This window comes from Nannobrachium achirus (assembly GCF_963921795.1).
Source record: "Nannobrachium achirus genome assembly, chromosome: 12".
NCBI lineage: Eukaryota > Metazoa > Chordata > Actinopteri > Myctophiformes > Myctophidae > Nannobrachium > Nannobrachium achirus.
This window is the reverse complement of record NC_137832.1, coordinates 4,969,078-4,984,643: the sequence shown is the minus strand read 5'-3', so window position 1 is coordinate 4,984,643 and position 15,566 is coordinate 4,969,078.

Below are 15,566 nucleotides of genomic sequence, written 5' to 3'. Positions count from 1 at the left end.
CGTCTGTCTGTCTGTCTGTCTGTCTGTCTGTCTGTCTGTCTGTCTGTCTGTCTATCCATCCAGGTACCATATCTGGCACGGAGCGCACGGCTGCGCTTGCAGAGAAAAACAGCGGAGTGGCGATGTTCCTCCCTCTCCACCTCCATGTCCTTCATTGGTTATGAATACGATATGAGATATGGGTTGTTAAGACACTCTCTAATAATCCTTCCACAAATTCTCCTCCTTTTCAACTTGAACTTGATTTATCTATCCATCTATCCATATACCGTCTAGAGCCTACTGTATATGCGCTGTCCTAATCAGACAAAAGTCACTATATGCACTGACTATATGCTCTCTTTATCAGGGGGTCCCTGAGCCGGTAACCAGGCCCACGGCCACTGGAGCCTCCTATATGCCCTACGTCCCCGCACAACGCGCGCTACGGGGCCGCCGAGCACTCCACGGACCCCCGCTTCTCAGGGGGACTCCTGGGGGTCCCTGGCCTCCGACCCACCACCCGGGGACCGCCGCACCGTTCGCGGACCACCGGCGCCGTTCCCCATTAGGCCTACCTGAACAAATTAACCCTGTAATGTCAGCCGTGTAATGTAACCTATTGCTGGCCGCTCTTACGCATGCATGTCGCCGGACCAGTATTGTAGGTCTAATACTCTACATGTTTACTGATTTTTGTCACCAGGCCTACTGCCTATTTTGCTATTTCCTATGCAATTAATTAAACCTCCTCTGTTGATGTTCAATATATTATAGGCCTATCGAAAACCCAAATTGACCTGTTATTTAATTATCAATTTGCCATTGGATATAGGCTATAGCCTACCAGCTGCTGCATGCAGGCAGCAGCGCCCAGCTTGTGCGCTCCGGGCAGACAGACAGACAGACAGACAGACAGACAGACAGACAGACAGACAGACAGACAGACTGTGCGTCTGTCTGTCTGTCTGTCTGTCTGTCTGTCTGTCTGTCTGTCTGTCTGTCTGTCTGTCTGTCTGTCTGTCCGTCCATCCATCTTTATCTGACCTATATCTATCCATTTTATAATAATCTATCCAGCTTATAATACATCTGTTCCTTTTGCGCATGAACGAAATAATGTCTGTCCGTCCGCCCGCCCGCGTGAAGTTGGAACCCAATGAAAACACAAATAAAAATGGTGTGGATTACACCTGCACCTGCACACACGCACGCGCGCGCACGCACGCACGCACGCACGCACACACACACACACACACACACACACACACACACACACACCGCACGCGCGTGACAATCATTACGCACCTTAGGCCTACAGCATTATATTTTGGATTGAACTACTTGTACATAATAAACATTTTATAGCCTATACTGGGGTCCCCATCAATGCGCGGGCGTGAAACCTCTCCCATTCATGCCGTGTCGTCTGATTACAAACCAAAGTTGTGATCCTATATAACACCTTTGATGTCTGATGGCCGATTAAGATTGTTTGCTCACCCAGTGGGTTATTCATGCAATGGGCCACTTAAGGACTGTTTTGGGATTCATTGACTGAAGCAATCTACACCTTGAAAGCAGTACATTTAAGTTATGTGTATTCCGTTTGGTTTAGATTATGGAATGTAGAATGAAGTTTATCCTGCTTAACTATATATTTAGCCTATATCTTATTTGATTATATGGAGATCCTGACCCTGATGTCATCAATGTTAGCCCATATACTGTAGCTTGGAATGCCCACTTGCAAATGAATTCCGTCCTGCGTGACCTCGCCCTTTAGCTTTAGGTCCTTCTGTCTGTCTGTCTGTCTGTCTGTCTGTCTGTCTGTCTGTCTGTCTCTCTCTCTCTCTCTCTCTCTCTCTCTCTCTCTCTCTCTCTCTCTCTCTCTCTCTCTCGCTTATAGGTGCCTAGCGCCCCAAAGAAGTGAATTCATGTATTGCTGCACCGCTGTTATTAATAACAGTGCCAGAATCATTACGTGAACTTGTAGATCAGCTCTAAGTGAAAGTGAGAAGTACAGAGAGTTCGTAGACTGCACGCCAGACTGTACCTCGAGTTGCAAGCACATTTAGTTTCTCTACTGACAAAACAATGAATGATTGAGGCCAATGATTGATCAACAGCCCAATGTTTGGGTCAACAGGCCTACATACAACGCAGTCGGGAGACTTTTGCACTGTGGAAATAATATTAAAATGCAACAATGTATTTCCTGCACGGGGCTTCCTAAGTAAAGAGAGCATAGTCAGTGCATATAGTGACTTTTGTCTGATTAGGACAGCGCATATACAGTAGGCTCTAGACGGTATATGGATAGATGGATATAGATCAAGTTCAAGTTGAAAAGGAGGAGAATTTGTGGAAGGATTATTAGAGAGTGCCTTAACAACCCATATCTCATATCGTATTCAATAACCAATGAAGGACATGGAGGTGGAGAGGGAGGAACATCGCCACTCCGCTGTTTTTCTCTGCAAGCGCAGCCGTGCGCTCCGTGCCAGATATGGTACCTGGATGGATAGACAGACAGACAGACAGACAGACAGACAGACAGACAGACAGACAAACAGACGGACCGACGCGCTCCGTGCAAGCTATTTCATATTGGATTTGTCTGTCTGTCTGCCTGTCTATCTATCGATGTAGGCAATACGGTAATAAATTAATAATCATGATAATAACAAGATGTCTTTCATTGGTCAGCAAATATTGCCCCATAACACAATTACGCACGAATGCAACCAGCAGATACCGGTAACTCCTGGATAGCCGAAACATGTGTGTGTTTGCGCGTGTGTGTGTGCTTGCATGACAATCATGTCCGTAAACACACCTTACAGCATTATATTTTGGATTGAACTATAGGCCTACTTGTACATACACATGTTATAGCCTATAATAGGCTACACGTTTTATATAGCAGGTGAGGTTCATTTTGCCCACTTAAATTACCATTTGATAGACAGGTACAGTTTCATGACAGTAGCCTACAGTTCACTAGTACAAGATCAACTAAAAGGAGATTCTAGTAAGCTTTTCCGCTTATACAGGAAACCATTTAAGAAGGCAACAGACAGACAGACAGACAGACAGACAGACAGACAGACAGACAGACAGACAGCAGACAGAATGAATGATTGATTGATTGATTGATCGATTATAGGCCACGAACGCGATGCCGGGGTCGGCGGAGCTCCACGGAGCTCCGGTCCCCCGGAACCAGAGGGACCCCTCTCGCTCGGGGGTGACGAGACAGAGGTGTGGGTGTTCGTTGGTCTCTCCGTGGGTCGTTCCCCGGGCGCGCTGTGGACGAAAACCCTCGTGGAGGAAAAAATAAATAAAAAGCGCCTGAGCCCTGAGGACATGGTCATCATCACTGCTGCTGGATTGAATGAACAGCACACACACACACACACACACACACACACACACACACACACACACACACACACACACACACACACACACAGCCCAAACGGACATCACTCCGTTCCAGCTACCGGAGCACGCAAGTTGGGCCAAAGCCACAACGTGCGTCATTTAGCGCAGTCAGCTAAATGATGGAGAGTTGTACATGAAACCAAATGGACCCGTACGCGTTCATTTGGGTTAATTTTACGCATAATGTGTTCTGGTAAGCCTACTATTATCCATTCATTAATGAGGAACGGCGCCGGTGGTCCGTGAACTGCGTGCCAGAACCCCGGTGGTAGGTCGGAGGCCAGGGACCCCCACGAGCCCTCCTGAGAAGCGGGTGGTCCGTGGAACGCTCGGCGGCAGCGCACGTTGTGCGACGCGAGCATGTACATTGCTACAGTATGTCCTTGAGGCTCAGTAGTGCGTAGGAGGCTCCTGTGCCTGCTTGCCGGCTCAGGGACCCCCTGAACGGTGGGGTGACAGGCGGGCCGCGGACCCCCCAGAGAAAGCGGGAACCGTGGCGGCGGCATGCCCGGCAATAAGCCCATGTGCGGCTTTCTCAAGTAATGTCTGAAGAACACGCAGTGCGTGTTCAAACACGCAGTGCGTGTTCAAACACGCAGTGTGACTTTGAAGTCGCACTGTGTGTTTGAAGTCGCACTGCGTGTTTCAAAGTGGCACTGCCACTTTGAAAAAAAAGACAATAACACCAAATTACAAAAATGTTCCTCAAAAAGACAAAGTCAATAAAAAAAATAAAAAAGTCAATACATAAAAAAACAAAAACGTTCCTGGAAAAAACAAAAACGTTCCTGGAAAAAACAAAACTAACACCAAAATACAAACTGGTTGCTCATAAACAGAACGTCGATATATGTCCCTTAGAGGGCTCCGTAATAAACTAATAAATGAATGCACTCAAACATCATTACTTTATAAAGAAACTCAAAGCCATTTCTTCAAAATCAAATAACTTTAAAACAAACTCAAAATACATTCACTTTAGTGAATAATCAAAACTCAAGCAGTGCATCTGCATTTGTTTTCTCTGCTAGCATTTTAGCACAATGAGGAAATCCCATGCCTTTTTGCTAAATCAAACTAGCAGACCCATTTCAACATATTTTAGCAAAACCAACCAATCAAGCCATTGACAATAAACCATCAGTAGATAGGCACAGAATGTAGCACCGAAGGCAGCAACCAGCAGCATGGACCATGCGACAAACTGAGTGAGGAGGCAGTGGCATCAACTCAACCATTATTTATACCCTTGCTTGACAAGGTTGCCATGTTTGGTTGGGTTGCCATGTTTGGTTGCAAAACCGACAAACACACCATCTCCTCCGGTATTCCGCAGGGTTCAATCCTCGGCCCTTTATTGTTTCCTTATACATACAACCACTGGGCGAAATTATTGCCAATCATGGCGTTAATTACCATTTTTATGCAGATGACACTCAGATGTACATCTCTGTAGCCCCAGATGACCCGAATGCCCTCGAACCATTGCTGTCCTGTCTGTCCAGCATCACACGCTGGATGTCCGCGAACTTCCTCAAATTAAATGAGGACAAGACTGAGGTTCTCATTGTTGGTTCTAGTGATCAGAGGGATTTAATGACGGGTAGACTTACAAACCTGGCTAAACAGCAAAAACACTGTAAAAAACCTTGGGGTTCTCATCGACTCTGAACTGAGTTTTAATACACATATCAGTCACATAGCCAAGACTGCTTTCTTCCATTTTAGGAATATCGCCCGAATTAGAGCTTTTTTGTCACTGGATGACGCTAAAACATTAATTCATGCCTTTGTCTTTTCTAGACTTGATTACTGCAACGCCCTTTTTTCTGGCTTGCCTAAAAAAACTACGGACAGACTACAAGTCATCCAGAATGCGGCTGCCCGAGTATTAACGAGAACTAAGATGAGGGAGCATATCAGCCCAGTTTTGGCTTCGCTACACTGGCTTCCGGTTCCCTTTAGAATAGATTTTAAAATTCTTTTACTTGTTTTCAAAGCCCTTAACGGCCTGGCACCTGCCTATCTTGATGACTGTCTGAATAGATATGTTCCTGGCCGTCCCCTCAGGTCCGCTACTGCTGACCTACTTGAGATTCCGAGCATTGAAATGAAAATTAGAAAATACGGTGAAGCTGCTTTTTGTTTCTATGGGCCGACAGCCTGGAACCGCCTCCCATTATATTTAAGACAGTCTACCTCAGTGGACAGCTTTAAGTCTCAACTTAAGACTCATCTCTTTTCTATTGCTTTTAGATAATCCTACCCTAGCCTAAATGTCTGCTTGTTGCAATTCTATTTTTATTGCTGTTATCTTCTGTGTTAACATTTTATTTACTTTTGTTTTGCTGTATTGTAATTATTGCTGTTTTGTTTTTTATATTTTGTTGTGTGAAGCACTCTGGGCTGCATTTTTGTATGAAGGGTGCTATACAAATAAAGTTTCATTCATTCAAAACCAGGGTTTTCATGGCTATATTTTGTGGAATGGATTTTAAATGCATGAGGTAAGGCTTGAACCGGGGACCTCTGTAATGATAGACAAAGGCCTTACCAGGTGAGCTATGCATAGCTCTGCACAATAAGAAAATATTACTTTGAATGTTTGTTTTAGAGGCAGAAGAATAATTTGCATAAAACTGCAATATTCATTAAATTATTCAAAAAGAATGTTTAAATTTAGAAAAAAATCCGATCTGACAGATATTTAGATATTGGTCCAAAGTTCATGTAAAAAAATACCAGAATAAAAGTGGGTTTAAGCGTTTTACAAACTGCTCAAAATGGCGGAAAATCGAAGGGTGGAGCTTACTTAACAAAGACACAGATGGCTTCCACTTGAGTCAAGGCACGTGTGTAAGCAACTTGCATGTCTTTAAACGAAACAAGGCATGACTTATGCCCATGTAAACTGGCCAAGTCTTACATTAACAACCAGTGTTCAAAACTGGGTCAAGTTCACTCTCAAGTTCAAGTTCTCAAATGTTAATAAAATGACTCTATTACCATTATTTGTCTGTGTAATAATTTATACCAAAATGTTCAAGATTTGTTGCCGGACAACGCCAGTTGGTTTAACCAACGACCCATAAAAAGGTTTCTTAATAAAGGCCAACACAGGTTCGTAATATACACTGAGAGAGCAACCTGGGGAATGTAAACCCCAAAGAGAGAGAGGGAGACCAAACAAGTTCTCAGGGGGATACAAAAGTACAAATTTATTGGTCCCTAATACATGGGCATCTTCGCCATTAGAACAATAACACAAAAAAGAAACCCAAACAAAAGAAAAAAGGCCCTAACTAGGAGCGTCACTAAGCCGGGAATTGTAAAGGGATATTTAAAATAGCGAAATAGTATAAACTTTAATAGGACAACAAATACTAAAACCAGATATTTAAAATACTAAATCCTCCAAAGTGGGGACACTAATAAAACTCCAACGGGCACCGTGCGTCCCTTAATCAAGCACTTAACTCTTTCCTCTTATCATACTATAGGCCAAGACTCAGGCCAAGCGCAGAGCGCTACAGTACTTTTACTCAATTACTTCGTTTGTTAAGTGTCAGTGTACAAGCGCAGAGCGCTACAGTGCTTTTACTCAATTACTTCGTTTGTTACGTGTCAGTATACAAGCGCAGAGCGCTACAGTGCTTTTACTCAATTACTTCGTTTGTTACGTGTCAGTATACGAGCGCAGAGCGCTACAGTGCTTTTACTCAGTTAGTTATAGCAGAGCAACCACCCAGGGGACCCAGTGTCTTCAATGGAGTGCATATGGATAGCCGGACATCATCACTTCTCCCGTCTACTTCGGTACACCTGCAAGCACAGGAGGGAGAGTGCCAGATAACTTGTTCTACACCACCAGGCGCTTTATACGTGAAGGCTAACAGGATTCGTGGCAGTGTGACATAAGACGGTACTCACACACAAAGGCAAGCATACGCTTGCCTCCTGAGTTGAAAAGGCTCGTCACACTGTGATCGCCGTCACACAGCCCGGCCAGGTACGTCACCCTCTGGAAGGCTGGAGGTAGTTTGGACACGACCCGTCTCTCCAAGGCTGGTTCTGCACTGGTGCACAAGTCACTCAGGGTAATTATATGGTATACTTAGTTCGTTTCTCTCAATGTCACTAGGCCCCCTGTCATGCTCTGCTGCTGCTCGTCTGCACACACGTCTGCCCCCTCTGGAGTTCTGCTGTCAACTGAGTGCGTTCTCCTATTCATACTCAGCGACACTCCCTCTGCCGGCTCCCCATTGGCGCGCAGTGACGTCACCCCCACCCCCATTGGCCAAGTCTCTGCTCCTAGTTATCCAACCCTGCAGCATTTCACCCAATGTCCCGGGAACAATCAGTCCATTCACAAAACAGAACATGAATGGGGGAAAGAGAACACAAATTAATCATTCAAATAAACATACAAGGCGTGTGTACACAGCAGAAAATAATAGAAAGAACACACGCATGTACAAAAATAAAATAAAATGAAAAAAACTTAGGAGTACCCTCTTTCACCCCATCACACTCTCCCCTTCTTTAAGGTTAGCAGTCCCTGCGAAAAACACTACGCTGGACTATACCTGCTTGGCGGCTGCCCCAAATTAACACGAGCAGAACGCCGGGGTCCCGCAGGAAAGAACCCATAGCACTGTGGAATAACTGGGCCCCTTATCTCTGGCTCTGGTTCAGGTCTCACCATTTCCTGTGGAGGAGCTATACACACTTTCAAAGCGTTCCGGTGCATAGTGCGATCCCGCCCCCCCCTCTCCGGCTGGATACGATAAACCAGCCCTGCATCGCCCACAGTACCCAGTACTACAAAGGGCTCCGGGTCCCACCAGGGAGCCAGCTTCCCCTGCCCCTGTCTATTTCTATTACGTACCCATACTCGTTCCCCGGGCAACAGCGGAGGGATACCTGCTCTACGATCATAATTACGCTTCCGCTGACCCGCTACCCCCCTCATCTTCTGTTCTGCAGTGTGGTAAGCCATATTTAAACACCGCTGATGGCTCTGTACCCAGTCCCCCACCCTCTGTCTAGGCTGGGATGGCGACACACCCAACTCTACGTCCACAGGGCGCCGCAAATGACGGCCAAACATTAAGAAGGCCGGGGCATAGCCAGTGGCGCTATGGGGCGTATTATTATAAGCTTGTACTAACTCGGGTAAGTGTTCTGCCCAATGGTCCCGCTTGTCTGCATCCAAGGAGCGCAATAAATTCAAAAACGTTTGATTCCACCGTTCGGCTCCGCCATTTCCGGCCGGATTATACGGAGTCGTACGGCTCTTAGTAATACCATATACATTACACAATTCTTGGAGCAAGGCCGACTCGAAATTCTGGCCTCTGTCCGAATGAAGACGGACAGGGCACCCATATGGCTGAATAACATAAGCCCACAGGGCACGGACAGTGGTCTGGGCTGTCTGATCGCGAGTTGGAATGGCCCAACTATACCTCGTAAATAGATCGGTCGCCACCAAAACATTTTGCCACGGATCAGCAGGTCTTCCTAGGTTCAGGAAATCAATAGCAACAACTTCTAGAGGGTAGGACACATTAAATGGCTGTAAGGGGGCCCTGGGCTCTACTCTAACCTTCTGTAGGCTGCAGGTGACACATCCTTGTTGGAACCGACGTACCTCCCCCTCCATGCCTGGCCAATAGAAACGCCGTCGTAGCTGCGCCAGTGTCCGATCTGTTCCCGCATGCGCCGCTGCTTCATGTATTCCCCTCCACACCTCCTGCCGTCGGGGACCTGGGCAAACAAGTTGACAATACTCCTCACGAGTATACGGATCAGTCACTCTGCGATATAACACGCCCTCTCGTAATTCCAACTTTGTCCACTGCCGTAACAGCTGATTTACCCCCCTTGTCCAACTCCTCTTCTCGCTCAACGCAGGATGGGCTCCCCGCTCCACCCACCGGGCCACCCTTCCAACATCATCATCCACTTGCTGTGCGTCCCTCCACTCGCTCCTCTTCATGCCGCCCTCCTCGTCTTCCCCCCGCACTAACTCCACCGCCGCCACGGCCTCGTTGCGCACAGGGAATCTCGACAGCGCATCTGCGTTAGCATTACTTTTTCCCGGCCTGTACTTTATGTCAAACGTGAATGAAGCCAGTTGCGCTGCCCAGCGTTGTTCGACAGCACCTAACCGTGCCGTGGAAAGGTGCGCCACTGGATTATTATCCGTAAACACTGTAAATTGAGCCCCCGTCAGATAATCTTTAAACTTTTCGGTCACGGCCCATTTAAGGGCCAGGAGCTCCAATTTAAAAGAACTATAATTTGCATCATTCTGTTCTGTCGGATGCAAACTCTGGCTTGCGTAGGAAATAACCCGCTCTTTACCCTCTTGGACCTGGGCTAACACAGCACCCAGGCCACGGCTACTGGCGTCCGTGTAAACCACAAACGGCTGGTTAAAATCGGCGTACGCCAGTATAGGGGCCTGGGTTAGCGCTGCCTTTAACGCATCAAACGCACTCTGACATTCGGGGGTCCACATTATTTTATGTTGGTGCGATCTCGCATCATTTGGAATGCCAATCAAAAGGCTAGTTAAGGGCCGTGCCACCGCAGCGAAGGACGGCACGAACCGACGATAATACCCAGCAAACCCCAACCACGCACGAACCTCACGGACAGTAGTGGGGGCGGCCCACTCCCTCACGGCCACCAATTTGTCTGGGTCGGGTCGCACTCCCTCGTGATCCACAACGTGGCCCAGGAACTTCACCTCCCGTTGCAAGATTTTACATTTGTCCAGCCGCAGTTTTAGCCCCTGTTTCCACAGTCGCTGGAACACGGTCTCAAGATGCTGTAGGTGGGAGGAGAAGTCAGGTGAGTAAATAATAATGTCATCGAGATAAACTAACAAGGACTCTGTTACTAGGCCACTAAGGCACTGTTGCATAAGTCGCTGGAAAGTGGCAGGGGCATTACACAACCCAAATGGCATTCTTTTAAATTCAAACAGGCCGAGAGGTGTAGTAAATGCAGTCTTTTCTTGGTCACGCGGGTCCATTCCCACTTGCCAATACCCACTTGCCAGATCTAATGTTGAAAACCATTTAGCTTGCGTCAGGCTCGTCAGTGTCTCTTCAATGCGCGGCAGCGGAAAGGCGTCCTTATGAGTGACAGCATTCAATTTGCGATAGTCGACGCAAAAACGCCAACTGCCATCTTTCTTCTTAACTAATACAATCGGGGCGGCCCACGGGCTACAACTCTCCACAATAACCCCTTGCTCCAACATACCGCTCAGCAGCGTCTTCATTTCTTTGTACATTGAGGGAGGCAGCGGCCGGTGTCGCTCACGAATGGGCGCCGCGTCCCCGGTAGGGATCTGATGCTGCACGGTGTCGGTCTGGCCGAAGTCCTCGTCGTGGGTAGCGAACACCTTCTCCCAGGTGGACAGCATCGCCCGCAGTTCGTCTCGTTCCCCCTCTTGTAGGTCGGGTCGGTCCGCCAACCCCTGCATCTCCCGCGGTAAGGTGCGCTCCAGCTCGTCTTCTTCTGCGCTCACCAGCGCCACTTCCACCGCTCCATCTTCTCCCAGCGACAGGCTCAGATCTCGCTGCCCACGGACATCCACAGCGTCGACGGGGTACAGCCTCCCCAGTTTCTGATACCGGCCCACCCGAACGCTGAATGCATGGGGATTACAAAGGCACACAGGAACCCGCCCTCCCCGCACAGTCACTACAGCCCGTGCCACCCCCAGTTGGTGGTTATTTGTGGCATTCTCCAGCAGGGCCTCGAAGTCGCCACCGGCAGGGCCTCGGCGCGCCCGACCCCACACAAGTATTTCGCTGCGGGCAGGCACCCGAATTTGTCGGCGACCGGCAGGCCACACGTAGCCCAGGGAGCCGTCTTCGTTAGTTACCGTTTCTATCCGTCTGCAAACGGCGAACGTGTGACATACACAAAAGTGTAGTCACATTTTGTTTTATTATGTGTGATTTTATTGTATTTTTATGGGACTTTGTTGTGCTTTAGAATGAGCAGAGAATATATATTTTAGGAACAGACCTATTCCACCTTTTGCCACCAGGTGGCAAAAGCCTCTGGTGAGACAGGTAGTAGTAGGTGGTCACGTGACGTTTCTCCTCAGATTGAACAAGGAAGAGAAACGTAACAACACAAAGCTGACTCTGTCTCCCTTTTGTCCTGTTTTATCAGGTAAATGCTTTATTAGAACACAAATTCTGTTCTTGGTCAGCTCTTTGTAACATAAAGCAAAGCTTCTCTTGGTTCTAGACCAGAAATGTCGTTTTGTATGTGTTTAATGGGTAGTTAGAATCTGAGTGTAAACAGCAGATTCATGGCAGCCATTACTGCTGCTAGTCACAACGTGGCTGTTTTTGGTTTGTTTCATGTACAATATTATGGTGCTCCCTGTAGTGTTTAATAGCTCCTGTTCTGGTGTTTCATATGATTAGTACCCTTTGCATTGGGGATGTTTATTTTCGTTTTTAGTAATTTACAGTAGTTCTCCATTATAATGCCTTGTAATGTATCTTTGCCCTATATCCATTGTTATGCCAATGCAGTATTGAGCTTTTGGGTCCTAGTGACTTAGTGATTTCAAGATTAATGCCATTTCATGGTGATGAATAAATATAAGTTCATGGTATAATATGACAGTTTAAAAAGAATTCATTCTAAAACATTATTACTGGTTAAAATGCCAAAGAATACATACAGTTAATGGATACTGATAAAAACATATGGGAATATGAATATGAACAGAAATGTTTATTGTGATTTTGATGAATATGTATAAGAGAAGAAAATGAGAAAATATGGGATTACTGTAATTTTGTGAATATGTGATGATTGATTACAGTACTGAATGACTGAAAACTCTTTAAAACAAAGAGAAGTAAAGTGATTTGATGATGATTGTGAATAAATTCAGATTGAACAAGGAAGAGAAACGTAACAACACAAAGCTGACTCTGTCTCCCTTTTGTCCTGTTTTATCAGGTGAACAACACTGCAGAGCAGTTTTAAAAATATAATCTGTTTACATTAGCCACTTGGGGCGTGTAACAGATTCTTGGGGGCTCGTCCGGGATTGGCTCCTCCCACTGGCCTGGAGCTGATCCTAAAAATCTACACCGGTGACCCAGAGAGACCTGCTGATGAGACATGCTGAGCCTGTGACCCGAGACACCTGCCAATGCAACGTGTTGAGCCTATAACACAGTGAGCTGGTGATGAGACGTGCTGAACGCGTGACCCAGAGAGACCTGCTGATGAGACATGCTGAGCCTGTGACCCGAGACACCTGCCAATGCAACGTGTTGAGCCTATAACACAGTGAGCTGGTGATGAGACGTGCTGAACGCGTGACCCAGAGAGACTTGCTAATGCGACGTGCCGTGTGTGTGGCCCAGAGAGAGAGCTGCTGATGCGACACGTGGTACCCAGAGCCCGAAGAGAACTGTGAGCAGAGACCGTGTGGGAGACTTTGACTGAGCGACAAGTGGTGGGGAAAGGACTTGACATGGCAGACAGAGAGAGGAAGAACCTGGTCTGGGAGATCAGGAAACGCCTGCTTGCGTTGTCACCCAAAGAACTTTTCCAAATTGCCAAGGAGGTCGGCCCAGTTGGAGGCGAGGACCCGTCAAAGCTCGACAGTGAAGACGTGAATGGGTGCTTTGACCACATCCACGAGTTCATGCACAGTAAGCAGCTGCTAGAGTCTGAGGATGCGGGTATGGTTGAATTACTTATGTTGAGTGTTGCTATTGATAAGGTGATGCAATCTCGCAGTAATGTTACTTTACCTGTTGATTCCAGTGTAATTGAAGCGACACAGCTCATTGATTTAGCCTCTCACTCTAGTGGGTTAACCCTTTCAGACCCAGCCAATGTACCTGTCACTAGTTCAGTTAGTGTAACCTCTGGTGATTCAGTGAATTCTCAGTCACTCAGTGCCTCAGGTACTGCTACTACAGCTAGTACAGCCAATGTTATTCCAGATGATGTTCAGAAAATGCTTGAATGTTATGATGATTTGAGTAAGAAGCTACGTCAATTTATGAACATGCCTACCTCACATCCTACCTCACAACCCACACCTGTACAGCATACTCCACAGAACAACACACCATTCATACACATGCCTACATCACATCCTACTTCACAACCCACACCTGTACAGCTTCCTCCACAGAACCATAACACACCACACCATGTTCATCAATCAGACACAGCTCCATTCCATACACATGAGAAGATGGTGTCCCTGAAAGACTTGTCTTACCTTCACCGCCGTGAATTTAAAGTGCAGGGGGGCCAAATCGGAGATAATTCTTCTGACATCAGCTACACCAGCGTGTGCCGGCAGATGGAGGAAGGATTAAAGGAGAACTTCAGTGACCTTGAAATAGTGAGAGGCGTGCTACGGATCATTAAGCCTGGAGATTTCAAGGACATGCTCATGAATAAGGACGACATGACCGTAGCTGAGCTCAAGGGGTTCCTTCAGTCTCATTTGGGAGAAAAGAGCAGTACGGAACTTTTCCAAGAGCTGATGTGTGCAAAGCAGAATGAACATGAGACCCCGCAACAATTCCTGTATCGTGTAATTGGCCTGAAACAGAGAATCCTGTTCACATCGAGACAAGCTGAAACTGAGATCAAGTGCAGCCCAGATACAGTCCAAGGTGTCTTCCTGCACACCGTGTACCAAGGAATAGGCCACAAGCACAACGATATCCGCAGAGAGCTAAAGCCCTTACTCTCTGACAGCACAGTAACAGATGAGACAATCCTGAAACATGTCATGAAAATAACAAGTGATGAGAGTGAGCGACGACGCAGATTGGGCTCAACACCCCGTCAGAAGCAAACAGCTGCACACAGTGCCCAAGTTGAGGCAGAACCTGAAAAAGAGTCCAACCCAAAGAAGGAGACCGCTGATCGAAAAAGCAAAACAGACAACGTACAGCAGCTCACAGAAAGAATAGATGCACTGACTAAGTTGGTTGAGTCATTGGCCGCGACTGTGCAGCAAGACCGTGCTTGTGGTTCATCCCCTAAACCTCGAATGGTCAGGAAAGAGGGACAGTATGGTTGCCCAAAGTGTCTCGAGAATGGTTTACAGGACTGTAAACACTGCTTTTACTGCGGTGAAGAGGGCCACAGAGCAATAGGCTGCTTGAAGAAACCCAAGCGCCAGGGAAACGAGAGCCGGTTGCTGTAGGGGGACAGCCAGCAACCGGAGCGACCTCGAAGTCCCCCTCTGAAGATGCGCAACAGCACAACAACCACAACGGTGGTGAAAGTAATCCCCAAAGGACGACTGCGGATGCAGTTACTGTGAACAGAGTACGCCCTCACAGAAAGGCGACTCCTCAGCCCTCACTAAACCCCTCACCCCCTAATGAACCGATTGCCAAGCTAATAGGCAAGAAAGCCATAACCAAGTGTCTTCTGAGTGGCGTACCAGTCAGTGCCCTAGTAGACACGGGGGCTCAAGTGAGCATTGTTAACCATTCCTGGAAAGAGCTATACTTACCTGACCTTGACATTCGACCACTGAATGAGCTAATGGAGGATGAAGAAAAGCTCAAAGTATATGCTGTGAATGGAGACCTTATTCCTTTTGATGGATGGGTCGCAATAACTGTGAGTCTGCCCGAAAATGAAGACCCCGACTTGGCTATTAGGGTGCCTTTCCTTGTAAGCCACTTGCCCTTAGAAACGCCATTGATCGGGTTCAATGTGGTGGAAGAACTGATAAAGGGCAAGCCAGAGAGACTTCTCCCTATGTTAACCCGTTTGCTCTGTGGTGCCATGTCGATCCCACATGACACAGCTGAGACTATTGTGCACTTTGTTCAAGCAAAGAAACCCAATACGCTTCAAGGACGTCTGAGAACAGGTCAACTGGACAAGATCATCCCTGCTGGCAGTGTAATATGGGTAAAGTGCAGACTCCCACCTAATCTTGACCCGTCTGATGCCCTGGTGTTATTTGAGCCTGATGAGAGTAACGTCCAGTTGCAGCAGTTGGATGTCGGCGAGGGTTTGCTGGAGATCCAGAATGAGAAGAGCCCATATGTAGCTGTGCCTGTGGGAAACCACCTGAAGCATGACATTACTTT